Genomic DNA, 18863 nt, shown 5'->3' with positions numbered 1-18863 from the left:
ATATAAAAAAAACCTGTGAAAATGCATTTAGGAAAAAAAAGTTTTGAAAAATACATTGAATTTGCCATAGCTCACAGTCGCCATCTACTGCCAGCTTTACCACACACTTACTTTATTTGCAGCTGTATAGCTGAGTCCCCAATCTCAGCTGAAGGTTTACAGTACAGTACAATGCTATACACGTCAACTCAAAAGGAAGTCCCATTGAGTTTAATGGATCATTCTCCCACGTAAGTGAGTACAGTATAGGATTGCAGCCTTATTTAACTGATCAAAGCTGGACTATAATGCTGAGTGCTGTGGGGAGGGTGGTAAACTGTCCATGTTTGCTCAGTGTGGCTCTTTTCTCTTGTTACACTTTGAATTTAATTTTAATGCGAACATATGGAAAGATTGCAGGCAGGAAGAACATTAAAAAGTGTTTTTCATTCATGTGGTTGAAGGAAAAGCCAGCTTGCAACACCTCAGCTTACTGTCCCAGCATCTCAGCTTACCCCAGCTCCTGAGCAAGAGGAACTCAAGAGTTGCAGGTTAATTTATATGTTAGAGGAGGCAACTTTCAGCTTCACTATCCAGTCACCACTGAACTCAAGCCAATTTCCCCTTAGAGTGTATAGCATAAAAGTGTGATCTAGCACAAGGGTGAAAGATCCTTGGGTTGCCTATGGTCAAACCCTCCAAATTAAGCAGCTTTATTAAGATTAGGGATGGAAGTATAAAGGATGAAAGGGGGAGAGGAGAAACAATATGATTTAAAGAGGAGCCTCAAACTTACTTTCAAAGGCCACATTACATAAAGGTACGGTCACATATACTTGGTTCTGACACTTGGGGCATGGCATATCCAATATGTAGGCAAGGGTCACACAGGGAAATGGTCCATTGACACCTTTCAGCAACCTGGGAAGTTGGAAGTAAAAGGTGCAAACTAGGAGATAATTCCAATCTACTTCTGGTATGGAGAACCACTAGGGGAAATTCCAGTCTGTGTGCATGGAGGATGTTTGACATGTGACAGGTGGGTTGAGGAAACTAGGCCGTTGTGCCAGGAACATTGTGCTTTCCTTCACGACAGTCAGATACAATGACCTTGTTCTATCAATGAGTGTCAGGATTATGGGCTCTCCCCCTCCCACGGGGCAGCATCAGGGAAGTGATTAAAAGTTTTTCACTCCGATTTTTAATGAACCATGGTTAATTTTTATGACATTGACCAACCATGGTTAGCCTTAACCATGACTTAGGGAAGCAAGCCAACTTCAAAACATGGTTTATGAAGTTGGAATGTTTCCCTAAACCATAGTTCATAGAAACCACAGTTTCAGGTTCAGACAAAACAAAAACCATGTAGAAGAGGTGATGAGGGAGCATCTGGGCTCAAGGTTTATGCACACAATACTCAACCATAGTTTGGTGTTATTTCCAGACCGGATCTATGCAGAATGGTGGCTCTTCCACTAGCTTTGCTTTGTTCCTTTTCTTCTGTTCAGTCCCTCCCTCCCCATTTTGCTGGCTGTACTGCTTTCAGGGGTTGGCAAGGCTTACCTTGCCTGGGCCAGTTCACTGCCACGGAGCCCCCTATGTGGGGTGGATCACGGGCGCGCATGAGCACGTGCACCCACAATTTCCAGCATCTGTGTCTGCACAGACATGATTTTCGGCATCTACGCATGTGCAGATGTGATTTCCGGCACCGCGGAAGCAAGTCCCCACGCCGCGTTGTGCCAGTTTAGCGCAGCGCGTGGGGACTCACTGAGTGGGCGGCTCAGTTTGGGGGCGGCTCGGGGGCCGGTAAAACGACCCCCATGGGCCACTTGTGGCCCATGGACCTTAGGTTGCCAACCCCACTTGTTGGAGTAGGACGGAGAGTCTACATTGCTACTTGCAGGGACTTCCTGTTTGTGTCCCTGTTTGGGGCCCTAGCCACAGCAAGCAGATTACAAACAGTAAACAAAATACCATTAAAATGAAATCACAATCTAACACATATAAGTATATAAATTGAATAAAACAGAAACTTAGAGGATTTCAACATGTAAACAAGGTCTAGTCTTATGAGTCAGGAAAAGCCTGGGCAAAGCGATCTAAAGTAACTATTGGTTGCTGCTTCACGTATGGCAGAAGGGAGAACATGATACAGTGCAAGGGCAACAGCAGACAATGCGCATTTCCGGGTCACCACCCTGTGATATTCTGTTGGGTGCAATGCCTGAGTAGAATTTCCCCAGCTGAACTACATGATCTAACTGTTCAGCACAAGGCTAGGTGGTTTTGAGTTCTCTTTTGTTCACTTCAAAATGAAATTAAACTATATGAATTATATACATTGGTTTTTTAAACAAACAAACAAACAAACAAACAAACAAACAAACAATAAATAAATAAATAAATAAATAAATAAATAAACCAATAGAAACCACCAGAATCCTCTTCAGCCCATAACCAATGCAGAGTTGCTCCTAACCAATCTTCTCCTTTTTCCATTAGCAAAACTGATGCTTACTGCCAGCTCTTTTTTTATATAGTTTTCCTTTGGGCTTCTCTCCCCCCCCCCCCCATGTCATGTGAATCTGGTGTTCGGTTCCATACCTGGAACGACTCCAGGTACTCATAAATTAATTAGCGGTTGCTTAGAATTTTAGCTCTCCTTCCATTTCCACTACTCCGATGGGGAATGGCATCTCCAGCCGTTTTCTGAAATCCCATAGCAGTCCTAGATTCTCTGACTTTTTGTGCCGAGGGAGGGGGTGGTGGATAGGGAGAAATGTGATGAAATAATTTGAATGCATACAAGTGGAGGAGGTCACTGTGCTTTCTAGTCTTCTTGAGCCAAAAGCATCTTTGCAGCACACAAAGTCCTTTCCGTCTTCCCCTGTTGCCGTGTGTGCTGCTTATCATTGCCCTGGTTCATTCAGATTGGGATATGCGATGGGTGGGGAGGAAAAGATTGGGGGATGTGATCATAGAATTGTAGAGTTGGAATGAACCCCTAAGGATCATCTTGTTCAACCCCTCAATGCAGGAATCCTGCCCACATCCATCCCTGGCCCCTGGCCCATTGCATCATGGGGAGTCAAAGCACCACAATACACAGGGAATAGTCATCATCCTTGTTTTGAGGAGGCGAGCAAGTGGACGTGAGTGGGTGGTTGCTATAGCACATGGGTAGGCAAACTAAGGCCCAGAGGCTGGATCCAGCCTGATTGCCTTCTAAATCCAGCCCGCAGACGGTCTGGGAATCAACGTGTTTTTACATGAGCAGAATGTGTGCTTTTATTTAAAATGCATCTCAGGGTTATTTGTGGGGCATAGGAATTTATTAATCCCCCCCCAAAAAAATATAGTCTGGCCCCGCACAAGGTCTGAGGGACAGTAGACCGGCCCCCTGCTGAAAAAGTTTGCTGACCCCTGCTATAGCATAACTGGTTGTCTGTCTAGACTAATGTTGGAAATCTCCAGCAGCAGTACACAAATTATAAGCAGCATCCTCTAGTGAGATTGTACTGAAAGGGTGGTTGGTGCAAATGGTGTTTAGGTGGGCGAGCTACAAGCATAACTCTGGCCAGAGAGATCAACAATCCTGTGAGATAGTATGTTAGAATGTGGGGCTGGCGCTTGGGGTGGATCTGTGTTCGAATTCTCCTTCAGTCATGAGGTTTACTGGGTGACCTTGGGGCAGCCGCCGTCTCTCAGCCTTGCCTACCCCACAGAGTTTTTCCGAGGATAAAAATGGGAGAGAGGGGGACCATGTGCACAGCTTTCCAGATCCTTGGAGGAAAGTCAAGCTATAATTAAACACAATAAATAAATAAATAAAGCAACCCTCTGAGGCTGCAATGCAGAGATGCATCTGTGAGGACTGCTTATATATGTGTGCATTTGGCTGCGCTGACGTGCTTGTATTTCTTTATAAACAAAGCAAATATTACAAAGAATGTCCCAGTGTCCTCTCATCCAGAGGAAACAAACAAACAAACAAAAAACCTTATTAATTGTTTAACTGTTCAGGGCTTAGGAGAGAAATGAGCAAGTAGTACCAGTACTTAATGTATCTCAATATCCCATATGGTGGTCAGGAAAGGTTAGTCCACATGCTGACCTATATGCAGTGTCTCGTTCCAGTGCAGCCTCTGCCTGGGCCATACAGTGCTGGCATAGAAACATATGGCACATACAGGCTGGTGAATAGTTTAAGAGCCTTTAAAATGTTGCACTGGCTATGGGTGGTGCCTACATGGGCAAATGCCTTTTGGCAGCCTGCATAACGGCTGCTGTTGCATTTAAATTGGCCCTTATTTGATGCTATGTTTGCAGCTTGGCTTTTTGATACTCAATGCCTTTGAAATGTTTTTGTTGGCTGGAATACAGATTGCAGCCACAAATGGTATCCACCTGGTAAGATGATCATCCCCATAAGATTTGGATTTCATTAAACTTTATGCATGTAATTCATTCCAGAGCCAATAGTGGCATATATATTTTAAGGAAGGGAAGGGGGAGCTTTGGGCTGCAGGCCTGTGACCAATCAGAAATAATATGTGGGACTTGTATGGTTTATTATTATTATTATTATTATTATTATTATTATTATTATTATTATTATTTATTGTTATTGTCTTGATGATCTGCTTCTTCTTCACCATGTTGGCATATTTATTTGCTGGTCCAGTTAATAAAGGAAGGCATAGCAGCGCTCATAATTCTCCTCTCATTAATGGCAATCTGATTGCACAGCAACTTTTTAGAAGAAAATCTATGGCATGTTAATACAAATAATGATAATTAGGCAAGCCTGTTTCCTCCAGCTCTTTAAATCCAGAGGAAGCTGAGTCATAGAATTGTTACAGTAGAAACTCTGTTCTCCAAGGGCTTTTCAGTTCCAGCAACTCAGCTCCTCCTATCAGATCCTGAAGTGTGGCTTGACAATTCTGAAGAAACCCAATTACAACCTGTGCAGCATGTTTCAGAATGCATGCTCATTAGGTCTTACACCCAAGAGGATGCATGAAGTGTTGTATCGTGGCAGAGCTAATTTAGGATTGCCATATTTTGAAGAGCAAAAAAGAAGACATTTTTGCCAACTTATACTTTTAACTATGGATCGCTGTGACGAGACTCATTTTACATACGCATGAAAAAGAGGATGTGTCCTGGAAAAAGAGGACATCTGGCAACCCTAATTCCCCATAAGTACAACCTAGCCTCAACACTCCCCCATTCCTCTTGTCCTTTGGCCTAGGAGGTCAAACCCTACTGCAGGCTTGTAATAAAAGCCCAGCCAGAGATCTCCATGTCACCCAGTTAGGAAACCTGTGAAGCTATCAGCACCTTCAGCTCAGGAATTGCAATTCAGCTGACAATGTGGGACTGCCGCTTTAGGCCATATATTCCACTGCATCCATTTACTTGAAAATCCCAAGTTTCATTGATTCCAATTAAACTTTACTTCCAAGTAAGACTGCAGTCTTCACTAACACCTGAAGAGATATTGTTGGGGCCATCTGCTACATGTATTTGCAGCACACGATGCGAGGACACACAATGCAGCTGCCTCCCCAAAATTAAAAAGGGTGGGTCATTTCTTGAATAGGAGATACACATGCCCAGAACCTCATGTGTGCTTCCTTCAGTTCCAAGATGGCAGAAAGTGGCAGGGGGGTGTAAATGGAATAAATGGAATAATATTTAAACTTAAATCATACTGTAAGGTCCTTTACATATTAAAATAACATGTAGATTTGGTTTTTATATTTCTCTACACAAAGACTCCCAAGACCTGCTGTGATATTACCACTAGAAACCATAGGATCAATACCTTACTTTTTGGAACCACAAAACTCTAAGCATTGTCTCTAAGCATTTATGATTCTTTTACTTATATTTGTATCCCACCCCTCCCGCATTGAACTCAGGGTTGCATACATGGCTGAAAGATCTCTCAGATGATCTTTACTGAACATTCTTCCTTATTTGTTGGCATGGAGGGTATAAGGGTTATATAACCCAATGCCATCATTATTCCACTTTCCAGTGCACTTTCCCATCACTTTTCAATGGCAAAAAGTATGGGGTGGGGATTTTGTGGGGGGACTGAGTAAGGGGAAATGCAGGGGTTGTTTTTTTTTGTGCAACAGCACCAAACCCACTTTAATTGTGCTGCCTTAATTTGCTGGTATACGGTTCAATCATACCCGTGAAACAGCGAGAGTGAAAGTGGCCTGGGTTTATTTATAGAATTGATAAGCTGCCCTTTAGCACAATCTCCCATGATTAAAATACAATACAATTATAAGAGTCAACAGTGAAGCAACATAAACAGATGCACAGCAGCATGAATCCAATGAGCCAAGCCAAACCATAAGATCCCACTTTATTAAGTACCACAATATGAGGTAGCTTAGGCTGTGAGAGGACCACAAGGTCCATAGTGTTTCCTGACTGATCTTGGTGGTCAGAGCCCAGCTTACTAATGACTGTATCACACTATACACTATAGCACCAGACAACCTTCTAAGTGCTCATGTTATTTTGAAATCCTCCTGGTAATAAACATATTCAGTAGTAGGGGCAGACTTTGGTCTTTCAGAGTTCAGCTGCATCCTTTAAGAGGCCAGAATTCGACACACCATTTGCCTTCCATTCTGCTAGCAGCACAAACCTGTGCACATTTGAAGGTATCTGAAGAAGTGTGCATGCACACGAAAGCTCATACCAATAACAAACTTAGTTGGTCTCTAAGGTGCTACTGGAAGGAATTTTTTTATTTTGTTTCGACTACAGCAGACCAACACGGCTACCTACCTATAACTGTGCACGTTTAGTCAGAAATAGTGTGTGAAGTTCAGCAATCCCTAGTGATGAGAGATTCTGGAGCAGAGGAAAAAAGTCCCTAAGTCCTGCTGGCTCGCTCCAGTTAGGGAGAAGGTGTGGAGGACACTTAAACTGTTTCTTCATCCCATTGACTTCACGGAAGATACCGTAATTGTTACTATGCCAGTTTCAAACCCATTTGGGGGGCAAGTTGGGACAATGAGGGCTCACCCTCACTCTCTTAGCCACTATGTGAAACTAGCTCTCAATAAATATATTGCACTTCACCTCTGTAGAATATTTAGATGTCATGTAAAATATTTACTTTCAGGGCAAACACTTTCAGAAAGCAGCTACCAGCACAGTTTAAAACAAAGATTCAATGGAACACAGCAACCCAAGACCAGAGTCTATTAAAAACAAAAGTGATTTTTATTTCAAATAGCCTTCTGCACAAGAAAGTCTTCCGGACACACCTAAAACCAGGAATGAACTTGTCAGATCTCCCTGGGGAGCGAAGTTCCACATCATGGGTAGGCAAACTAAGGCCCTGGGGCTGGATCTGGCCCCATCGCGTTCTAAATCCGGCCCGTGGACAGTTCGGGAATCAGTAGAAAGTGTGCTTTTATTTAAAATGCATCTCTGGGTTATTTGTGGGGCATAGGAATTCGTTCTTTTTTCTTTCCAAAATATAGTCTGGCCCCCCACAAGGTCTGAGAGACAGTGGACTGGCCCCCTGCTGAAAACGTTTGCTGACCCCTCTGTTCCACATCCAGCTGGCTACCACGGAGAAGGCCCTGTTGCCAATCCAAGAATAGGCACCTGAGAGCAGGGCCTCCAGTGCCATCTTGAAGTCTCCTGCTGGGTTTGTGTGGGTGGTACAGGACGTCCTGAAGACAAGCTCGTCCCATACTGAGCTTTTAAAGGTCAGTACCAGCAATGTTCAGCTGAGCCTGGATACAAACTGCTACAACCAACTGGACTGATGTGAAAGGAGTGTCACAAACATGTCCTGCTTCACTCCCGATAGCACCCAAGCAGCTGCATTCTGAACCAAAATAAAAGGAAGACAGAAATCGTGGTTTGCATGGAATCCTCGCTGGCCTTTCTGAGCTGAACAGCAACGAGGTTTCTGCAGGAAAGCTTCCTCTCCCCAGGCCCTGGGGCGTCAGGAACTGGGGCTCTCCCTAAATGACGAAAGCCAAACCGCTGCAGAGTTCTGAAGCCAGCATGGAAATTAAATCGAAACCAAACAATGCCCAGCCCTGGCAAATGCGCGCATGGTGCCTGAGGGAAAGGCACTCCGTGTATGCTCTAACGCGCTCTCGTCACTGTTTAGAACCAAAACTCGGCCAAGGGGCTGAGCTCTGCCTAAGCCGAATAATGAGCCTGGCCACACCTGGGAGCTTCCCCCTTCCGCCTCCGCCGGGCGCGGGGGGAGGCGCGCAGCTCGCCCCGCCGCGAGGGAGAGATTCGGCCCCGGCGCTCGCCCCCCACACCCCGACTTGTGTCGCCGGCGGCGCGGAGGGCGGCTCCCCCACCCACAGCCCTCCCCTTCCGTCCCAGCCAGGAGCCATTCCAGCGCGCGCCTTCCCGTGCAGGCGCCCTCAGACAGACGCGGGGTTTGCTCTCGCAGGCGGCCGCAGAAGCAGCAGCAACCTCCCCCTCGAGCCAAGCCAGGCCCGGCCGGCAGCAGCAGCGGCGGCTGCTCTCGCACGAGCCGAACTTTCTCATTGGGCGCCCGCGCGCCCTCCCCGCCCCCCGCCAGCTGCTCGCTCTCCTCGCCCGCTTAGCGGCGGCAGCAGCAGCAGCAGAAGGCGGCGAACTTTCTCTCCTTTGTTGGGAACTTCTGCGCTCTTGCCTTCCCCTCGGCCAGGCGCTCCCGGGAGCTGAGGAGAGGCAGGTGGCGGGCGCCTCGGCGGCGGCGCCCCGCGAGCCCCGAGGTAAGAAAGGCGGGCTGCGAGCGACCCCCGACGCGCCTTTGGCTATGCCAGGAGCGAAACAAGGACTCTGTGGCGGCAGGAGGCGGGGGGAGAGACAAACGGGGGGGGGCAGGTTGGGGACGAGCCCTTCTGAGGGGACAAGAGGGAGCGAGGGAGGGTTGGGTAGGGGGAAAGAGGAGCGAAAGGTCACGACTCTTGGCCTTTCCCTTCCCTTCGCAACAACACAGCCAACCAGCCGGCAGGCGCTCTCGGCGAGGACGGGAAGCGGCTCGCCTCAGAAGCTGCTTGGCTACAAACGTCCATTGAGAAGGCAGCGCCGAAGCGGGGCCGGGGGTGGGGGCGGCGGCGGAGGCTTCAGGCTGTGCCTCGTTGTGTAACCTCGCCAGCTGCCGCCGAGAGCCCTCGGGCTGGGGGAGACCCTGGGCTGGAGGCGAAGCTGCTCTCTCCCAAGCAGCCGGCTCTGCTTCCGAGGCGGCGGGAGCCCTGCGAGAGAAACAGCTCTGGAGTAAACGTGGCTTCCTAAGGCGCTAGTCCTCATGAAGCAGCTGCGTAATTGCTTTCACAGCGGGCTCCCCCCCCCTCCCAGTAAACCCGAGTAACAGCAGCGCCTCCTTATAGCTGACAGCTGGGTGTGCAAACAAAGTCTTTCTTCTGGACGCCGAGTTGCTTCGAGGAAAACTCCCGACGCCCACTTCTGTTCTGGATAGGAGGAGAGGTTCAGAGCTTTTCGCTCTGCAAGTGAGCAGAGTCCTCCCGCTACCTGGCGAGTGTGGCTCAGAAAGGCATTGAAAGGATCTGCTCATATTTCCACTTGGGGCTTGGCGAGGGTTACAAAGGCTTTTCTTGCTTCCGCGAATCTCTAAGCTGAGCAAGTCTCCCTTTCTGGAAGGGGATCCGCAGAGCAGGTCCAGGGTCAGCTCCTGCATGACTCTGTTGAATTGCTCAATTACTTTCCGGCTGTCTTTGAATGTCTTGTCTTAGTTCAGGACTAATTGCTTCTCTCAAGACCTTCTGCAGGCTGCAGCAGCAGCTGTGAAAGGAGTTGTGGCCGATTGTGAAAGGTGGGTGGGTTCTAGATCTGAAATGTTTCTTTTCTGAAGCCAATTTGTCACAGTGCTTGTCAAAGTTACTGTTTTCTAGAGTTCGCCTCTAGCTGGCGATTTTTTTTTACTTTCATGCAGAGAATTGAGCAGTAGAGGGAGGGGGAACTTGGGAAGACTACTTCAGTTGATGGAACTAGTTTTTTGTGGTAAATCCTTTGCTTAGTTTTGCATTAGTTTTCCTTCACTATTGGCAGGGCAAAGGATAGGGAGTTCTGCTCATTTAGGCTGCAATCCCTGATCGACTTACCTGGGAATCAGCCCTATTGAGGTCAGTGAGACTTGCTTCTGAACATGCGTAGGCTTGCACTGTCTCCTAGATTTCAGTCTTGCTTCAAGCCAACTTTCCTGATTGATGTCTTCACCCCCTAACCACAAAGTTCATCCCTCAGTTTGGTATTTTTCTCCCTCCGCTTCTATAATGGTTAAAGGGCACTCAGATATGGCGAGGCATCTCCTATTGGAACATGAGCTTCACTCTAATTGGCTAATTTATATACATTTAGAATGAACCAAGCAGTAAAGCTTTTTTTGGACTGCATCCTTTCAGGCTGCTGGTGCTGGGATTGCATAGCTGAAACCAGGGAGGGAAGGGAAAAAACCAACCCTCTCTGCAGAGTATAAAAAATAACTTTGGAAGAAGGCTAGGTTGAAATTCTTCATGATCTGCTAGCCTTGTGTGGCTGAAGATGGGTATTTTAAAATAGCGGGATTTGAAAATACCCAGGTAGCTCTTGGGAAGAGGGCAGACCATGAAAAACACTTGATTCTCATTTTGCATAATTTGTAAACTGGGCTCCACATGATTATTGTGCAGAATGTTGGGGTTCTCAATAAAATTCATGGCAAATGCCTTCTAATATAAAGCATATGTTCCCACAGGGGTCTTCCCTGGTGCTTGCAGGGTCTACTCCACTGCCCTTACCTCACTGAAATTAGGTTTGAAATAAGCATTTCTCTTGTAGCCAATAGAACAGGTTTTGGTGTGTGTGTTCAGCTACAGAGGGTGTGCGGTGCCCATGACAGAGTCTGTGGTTTGTAGTTGTGCCCACAGGCCCCCCAAAACATTGGCAGCCCCCACTTTGTGAAGCGGGGAATGGGGATCTGATACTCTCCAGAAGTTGCTGTATTTCAGCAGTTGTCATCTCTGACTATCACTCATGCTGGCTGGAGCTGATGGGAGTTGTAGTCCAATGTCCTTTGCAAGGCCACAGATTTCCCATCCCTGTTTTACTTATTTTTTATTTTTATTAAATTTCTATACCGCCCCTTCATCTGAGGGTCACAGGGTGGTTTACAATACAAAACCACAAAAACCCATAACAGTTCAAAATGCCATAGATTACCGTAATTAGGCAAAGTTCCAGGAAAAGAAGAATGTTGTTGCCTGGCACATAAAGATGCAATGAAGGTGTCAGGAGAGCCTCCATGGGAATAGAATTCCACAAGCGGGGAGCCACCACAGAAAAAGTGTATTCTTGCGTTGCCACTCTCCAGACCTCTCGTGGAGGAGGTGCATGAAATGGCTTCAGATGATGGTCACAGGGTCCGGTTGGTTCATATGGGGAGAGGCGGTCCTGGAGGTATTGTGTACCCAAGCCATTTAAGGCTTTATAGGTCAAAACCAGCACTCTGAATTGGGCCCGGAAACTAATTGGTGGCGAGGGTTGGTATTATATGCTCAAACTGTCTTGCCCTGGTGAGCAACTTGGTTGCTGAATTCTACACCAGTCAAAGGATGATGAAAACTTTCCCAGTGTTGCTCCTACTGACCTGGAGTTCATTCCCTTGACCAAAACTTTATTTTAAATGTTTATTTTTCAACCTGCTGTCCTAATAATCAAGGTGGCTCATACTAACAAAACTGCAAACAAATAACTGAAAAGACAATACAACTCTGAAATGCAGCAATCAAATAAAACAACATAAGCCATAACAACAGAACAGCAGTATTGACAACCAAATGTTTTATTCTGGAATATAATTCATATTCCTCTGGAAGATGAAAGAGAAGTATCTCTGCACCCCATCCCATGATCCCTTCCTGCCATCCATCATGTAGGTTGGTGTTTATGGGAATTGGAGTCCAGTAACATCTGGAAGGTCTGTCACTTCACTCCGGAAGAAAATGAAATAACTTTTTTGATAAAATATAAAAGGGAAGGCTCACTTCTTTGGAATCTTTTCATCACTACTAGTGTTTGCAGGGAGGTGACTGATATGTACAACTTGACTTGCAGCAGGTTCTTCAAGAGATCCAAGGCCCAGAGACCCTACTTGCCCACTTGTTTGTTTTGTTGATATGTGGCCTGCCTAAACCTGAACAGCTCAGAGCAGGAAATTACATAAAATGTGTACAGATTTCATTGAAAGCCCCCCCCCCCCAAGTTCTGCAGGCAAAACCCTTCCTCCTCAAAGCAAAGCCATCTGTATGTATTCTGTTTACATTTCATGCCTTGCTTTTCCAAAGTGGCTAGCAGCAATACAATATCCAATTCCAAACAAAATTCAATAATAACGAAACTATCAACATATATAAAAACAGCAGCTAGTTGAACAAACACTAGGAGATCATCATAACCTCACTAGGCTCTTATGGGTGAAAAATGCAAAGACGGTCAATATGTTTTAAACAATAATTGTTTATTATACATTGCAGAACAGAATAAAACAATTTATTATTAATTAAATTTCATCTGATCGGATCACCGGGCAGTTTAATAATACAGTAGTACCTTGGGTTACAGATGCTTCAGGTTACAGACGCTTCAGGTTACAGACTCTGCTAACCCAGAAATAGTACCTCTGGTTAAGAATTTTGCTTCAGGATGAGAACAGAAATCGCTCAGTGGCCGCAGTGGGAGGCCCCATTAGCTAAAGTGGTGCTTCAGGTTAAGAACAGTTTCAGGTTAAGAACGGACCTCCAGAACGAATTAAGTTCTTAACCCGAGGTAACATTGTAACGACTTCACCAGATCAAAGACTTGTCTGAACAAGATTTTCACCTGCCACTGAAAGGCCAGCAGGAAGAAGGCAAGATGGGCTTCCCTTGGAAGAGACTTCCAGAACCTGGGTGCTGCCACTAAGACAACCATCTGTTGCATCCCTGCCAGGGTCTGCTCTTTGCAGGATGCAGACAACACCTCCTATCTTATAATGCTTACTCTATATCAGGGCTGGGGAATCTTTTCTGGGTGGCATTCCCTTGGGCCTAATTTGGGGCACTGCATGCTGGTGGGGTCAGAGCTCTTTCCTCCTTCCTTCCTGCCCAGCTGGGTACCAAGGGAAGGACAAGAGAGTTCTTCCCTAACATCTGAGCTCATTGCATGCAGAGGGCTTTCTCCCACCCTTGTCAATATTTGTTTTGGCTCCCGTTTCCATTTCTCCCTTCCTCTTCTCTTTTTCTTTTGGGCCTCCTCTCACCTGTGTGAAATTAAGATGAGGGCCACAGGTGTTCCCCACTCATGCTCTGCATTGGCTTCCGGCATGCCCCAGTTGTTTGAATCTGGCATATGGATGGTACAATCAGGAATAAACCCTTGCGAGATCTTGGCGACTTCAGTCAGAGGTTGGGTTGCAGTTGCAGCTTTCCCCTCACCTTGCTTTCAGTGGTATACGAGCAACTGCAGTTTGGCTCCTTGTCATTTCTCTGGTCATCACTGAGAGCCCGTGGCTTTATGGGAAACAGTTCACCTTACAGCTCCTTCCCATGCCGGCACCTCCTTCCTGGAAACTGGAGGGAAGGCTGTGATTGGGAGAAACCTACAGTGTGGTCTCAGGTTACAACTTTTATGAAAATTGGTTGCACTGATTAATCAATTAAGGCTTGCAGTGCTAGCAAACATTCCCTAAAAGTAAAACACTTGGTTAGATAGGCACATTTGTGTGCTCCTCTTCAAGTTGTTATGTAACTTGACATTTTGTTAATGTTGGTTACTGTTTTGATAGTAACAAGGGTTTAATCAGTTGCCTGAAAGCAGGATGATGGAAAATGAAATTCAGGAACACAGGAGCCTTTCTAAATACCTTTTGTATGCGTTGCGACAACTTGTGAAGTCAATTTGCATCTTGTGCAAATTTCAGTTGTTTCATATTTCGTCTCTGGAGGCTGTGTGGACACATCCTGATTGCTTCATTTCACACATTTGTGCTAGAATTTAGCTGTGGATGGAGCTGAACTGGGCGTTGGGTTACTGTTCTCTCCCTTGTTAACATCCTGTTTGTTTTTAATTCCTCAGTTCTCTTTGCAATAGGAAGTTCGAACTTTTACAATGTGCTAAGTTTAGACCCAGGTGAAGATTGAATTGTTCAAAATCATATACAGCTCAAACCTATGAATATCTAGTTAGAAGTAAGTCGCACTGACTTCAGTGGGACTTACTGCAAAGTAAGTGTACATAGGATTGCAGACTTTTAGAAACTGAGCATCAAGATGTGACCCTCCAGATGTTGTTGGACTTAGGCTCTCATCATCCTTGACCCATGCTGGCTCTAGCTGATGAAGGTTAGAGTTCAACAACATCTGGAGTGTCACAGACTTTTTGTTCCTAACTTAACAAGCAACATCTTTCCATCCAAAAGCAGGTGTCATTATTTTTCTCAAACTGTTCCTTTTTTCTCTATCCCCACCCTAGTTTTCCTCCAGCTTTAAAATATTCACAATTTCTTTACCCTGGAGTTATTACTCTTGCTTGTGCTGAAGCTTTCCTTAATGTACCAGGAGTCTGTATACGGAAATATACTTTTAATTACATTTGTTTAATTATAGTTGGTAAACCATGCCTCCAGGACTTAAAATACAACTTTTTCTGAGCTGGCACCTGAGAGGTAATCTCAGATGCGACATGCTCAGAGGCAGTACAGTGTTGAGGATTAAAGGTTGGAGACAAACAAGGGAAGGCCATTGGTTTCACGTTGTGCTTCTGGGCTTCTAGAAACTGACAAGCCAATGTTGGAAACAGGATGCTAAGTTAGATAGCTGCAATGGCACGATCCGGTGAAGCAATTCAAAAGGGATGCAGAAATGATTTCATCTTTCAAGCGACCTGTAAGATGACGCTTTACTTTTTCTTTATTTTTTAAAAGTGGTCTTAAAGAAGGGCTGTGTCTGCTGCATCAGACCAAGGGCACATTTTGTCTAGTTTTCTGTTTGTGTGGTGGCCAACCAGAATCCTATGGGAGACCCACAAGCAGGACTTGACCGCAATAATTCTCTCCCACTTGCATTCTGGTGGCAGCGTGTATCCGTCATGACTAGAAGCCACATATGAATTTGTCTCATCCCATTGTTACAGCTGTACATCACTACACCTTGGGGTGACAAATTCCAGTTTAACTATGTACTGTGAAAAGAAGTATTTTCTGAATCTCTTACTTGCCCAACTCCTTGAACCCAGTATTATAAGAAAGGGGAGAAAAAACTTATCTTTATCCATACTATGCGTAATCTTGTAAACCTATATCATGTACCTTCTTACTCACATCCCCCCCCCCTAAAAACTAAAGAGCCGAAACATGGTAAGATTTTCACATAGGGGAGTTCCTCCAGTCCCTTTTCTGCACATTTTCTGGCTGCATATTATCATTTCTAGAGGTGTGGCAACCAGTATTTCAGGGGCTTCGTTAGTGCTTAATGTAGCTTTTGTAATGCAAATCCTCTTCCTTCCGAACCATGTGAGTGTCTGCTCCTGGAGTAATATCATTAGAGGGAAAGGTGCCCCCCTTCTAGATCATGCTATTATTATTATTATTATTATTATTATTATTATTATTATTATTATTATTATTTTGCTGGGGGGCAGCTGTGATAGAATAAGCAGCACAAAACACTCTGCTGAAATCTTTTGTGTAGAAGGTAGTGTTACTCCAGAAGGGTTGCAACTCAAACTGGACACGTTTTTCCAAACGAAAAGGTGGCCTTCGTCCTAATCTCCCTGGATATTTCTGCTCCCTCTTATCGCAATTATTGTGCAACAGATGTTTTGCTGGAAGCTGTTTTTAAATCTTCCAAATCTTAATAAGAAAACATTATCGTTCACATGTGATGTGGATTGAGCGGGATCTGTCTGATTGTTTTTATATTATTTAGCAGGAAAGTGCATTTTGTAAGAATTTAATTTTTAAAAGTATGTACACGCTGTTCTTTTTTGTTTGTTTTAAAAGGGGCAGCAGTTATCTCTTTCTCCCCAAGCCTTTAAGGCACAAAGGCAACATTGTAAATTATTTGGCTTTTTGTGTGCTGGGATAGGATAAGTTCTTAGATATTGTGGATTGTTCCTCTGCATTTCTTAAGAGTGCCATATCAGCTATAGCACCTCTGTGTGGATTTAAGTTGAAATGTAGTGCAGTATATTAGTGCAGTAAAATCAGATCTGCTTCTAAATTAGAAAAAGCCTTGATAAGAGGGGAATAGAATGAAAGTTGAGGCCTCATCCTTAGGGAGGGAAGAAGGACTACAAAGATGCTGTACAATTAATTGCACCAAATATAAATGTTGATGAGTGTCATTTTTTTATTTGTATCTGGATCACATTTGTGATGCCTTGGTTGACTCCACAAAATGTTATTGCCCAACTGTGGGGTTTATCTTATTAACCAACAGCTATTTTGATCTTAATGCCATTTTTCAGTAACCCTCCTTACATGTTACAACTAGGGATGTGCACGGACAGCAAGATTTGGTTTTGAGCCTGATTTGGTACTTTAGAAAACACCAGATTTGTGCTGAACTGATTTGGTGGGTGTCTAATTTCACTTTGGGTCAAAGCTGAATCCTAATTGGTAAGAATAAGCTTTTGCATTCCCCATTCATAATTATAGTGGGGTTTTTTTGTTTTTTAAAACTTTCTTTCTTTCTTTCTTTCTTTCTTTCTTTCTTTCTTTCCATAATTAGATTAAATTTTAAGATGTAGCAGCCCCTTCTGAGGAGATGAATCCTGAAAAACTTCGGAAGGGCACCTTTAATTGTTTTTCAAAAGGGTAGCATTTAGAGTTGGGGGACAGTTAAAAAATGATTCATTTAATCTCTATTGTTTCATGGGCAAATGGTATAAGAATGTCATGCATTGTAAAAGTAAGACTAAGTAAGAAACCTGCCAAATTGCAGACAAATGGATCTAGGGTTTTTTTACTGATCATTCTTAAATTGATATTTGAGGGTGGGAATGAAAAAGGCCTTCACTTCTCTCCTTGTGGTTTTCTGGCAAAAAAAGAAAAGAAAGAAAAAAGAAAAATACCTTGGGAATTTATCTTCACATTTTCAGAAGGATGGGTGCATGAACTATGGAGTTATGCTGTATGAAAAAACAGCTTCAGTGTTCCTACTCAGTTGACACAGTAAAAGACTCCAGACTTACAGAAACTAGGTGCAAAGCTCATTTGGCAGGAGTGGATATGTGGACATGTGACAGAGATGCAGGAGAGCTTGAATGCCCTGTATTTTCCAAGCGAGCACTGCTAACAGAACTAGCAAAGAGTACAGACCAGACCAGATCAGGGTTCAACATCCCTTCCCCAAAGCACGAAGATTTGAGACCCCTGGTAAAAGTAATCCCACTGGTTAGAAACTAGATTTGTCAGTCACCTCCTTTCCCCACCAACCTAATGTTTTCCTAATGTGGCAAGCATGGGGATTATTATTATTTTTTATTTTTGAAAAAAACAAACCTCAAACTGCTTTGGAAGTCCCTGCTTCAGCTGGGGGCACTTCAGAGATGTCCTGCTTTGTCTTGGACAAGCCCTAAATCTATTGGAGATGGCCTACTTCAGTTCAGGATTCATCTATAGTACCCGTAGTTTACAAAGCGAAGGGCTGCAGCTCAGCAGTTCAGTGGCAGAGCCTTGCACACAGGTGGTCCTTGGTTCAAGCCCCACCATCTCCATGTAGGCCTGGGGATTCTCCTTGTCTGGAAACCTGGAGAGCGGCTGCCAGTCAGTATTGGTGGACCCGTTGTGGGATTTGGTATAAAAAAGCTCCCTATGTTCTTATTCAACACATGCTGACCATTTCCAAGGCTTCCCTAGTCCCAATACCTTGCACTGTTTATTTGATTGATTGCATCTTACCCCACCTTCCTTTGGCAGCTCATGGGCTAAGAGGTAGAAATTGAAGAGTTGAACTTGGGTTTGTCTGTCTCAAGTCATGGTGGTTATTGGTATATAGCTGACAGTTTCAACTGGACATGCCAGTCTTTTCATTTGGAACCTTAAAACAATGCAAAGCATGCCTTTCACACACACACCCTAAGCTCTGCCACCTCTCAGATACTTCTAGTTATTCTAGGTAAATAAAAATTCAGACGCTGGTATTCAGGAAGATGGAATTCATAAGGAATTCAGATGCTTTAGATGAAGTCAACTTAGTTTTGCAAGCCCCACTTGTATCCACTTGTGTTTAGGTCTGAAATAAAGGGCAGCTGCAGTCCATGCGCCAGGCTTGTGTTTGGCTGCTTCCAGCTCCTGCTTCATGGTGTGTGTGCCTGCAAGCGTGTAGCATTATTCTGGATTACATTGCAGCGTGCTCAAAAGTGCCTTGCATTTCCCAGCTGTTTCACAATTTTTCTCTGCCTGGCCCTGCCAGCTGCTTTCACCCAGGCGAGTGTAGATAATGTGTTGGATCTTCTGATTTTCTGTGTTTACTAGTGCTGGTGGCCAGGCTTTTGTGTATGTATATACATATGTATATGCTGTGGTCTAAACCGCAGAGCCTCTTGGACTTGCCAGTCAGAAGGTTGGTGGTTTGAATCCCCACAACAAGGTGAGCTCCTGTTGCTCTATCCCAGCTCCTGCCAACCTAGCAGTTTGAAAGCATTTCAGTGCAAGTAAATAAATAGGTACCACTGAGGCGGGAGGGTAAACAGCATTTCTGTGCTCGTTGACTTCTGTCACAGTGTTCTGTTGTGCCAGAAGCAGTTTAGTCATGCTGGCCACATGACCTGGAAAGCTGGCTGTGGACAAACACTGGCTCCATCAGCCTGAAGCAAGATGAGCGCTACACCCCATAGTTGCCTTT

General features: G+C 44.8%; 1 protein-coding gene across 1 annotated transcript in view; it reads left to right on the top strand.

Annotated features, from left to right (window-relative positions):
• Positions 1-8430: 8430 nt before the first annotated feature.
• SVIL (supervillin) overlaps positions 8431-18863 on the top strand; it is a 143931-nt gene continuing 133498 nt past the window's right edge. The window contains exon 1 of the mRNA XM_077936794.1: positions 8431-8753. The gene's annotated coding sequence lies outside the window, so the exon portion shown is untranslated. The remainder of the gene's footprint in view (positions 8754-18863) is intronic.

This window comes from Podarcis muralis, chromosome 12 (genome assembly GCF_964188315.1).
Source record: "Podarcis muralis chromosome 12, rPodMur119.hap1.1, whole genome shotgun sequence".
Classification (NCBI taxonomy): Eukaryota; Metazoa; Chordata; class Lepidosauria; order Squamata; family Lacertidae; genus Podarcis; species Podarcis muralis.
Note: the sequence above shows the minus strand (reverse complement) of the source record. Positions and strands in the feature narration are given on the sequence as shown.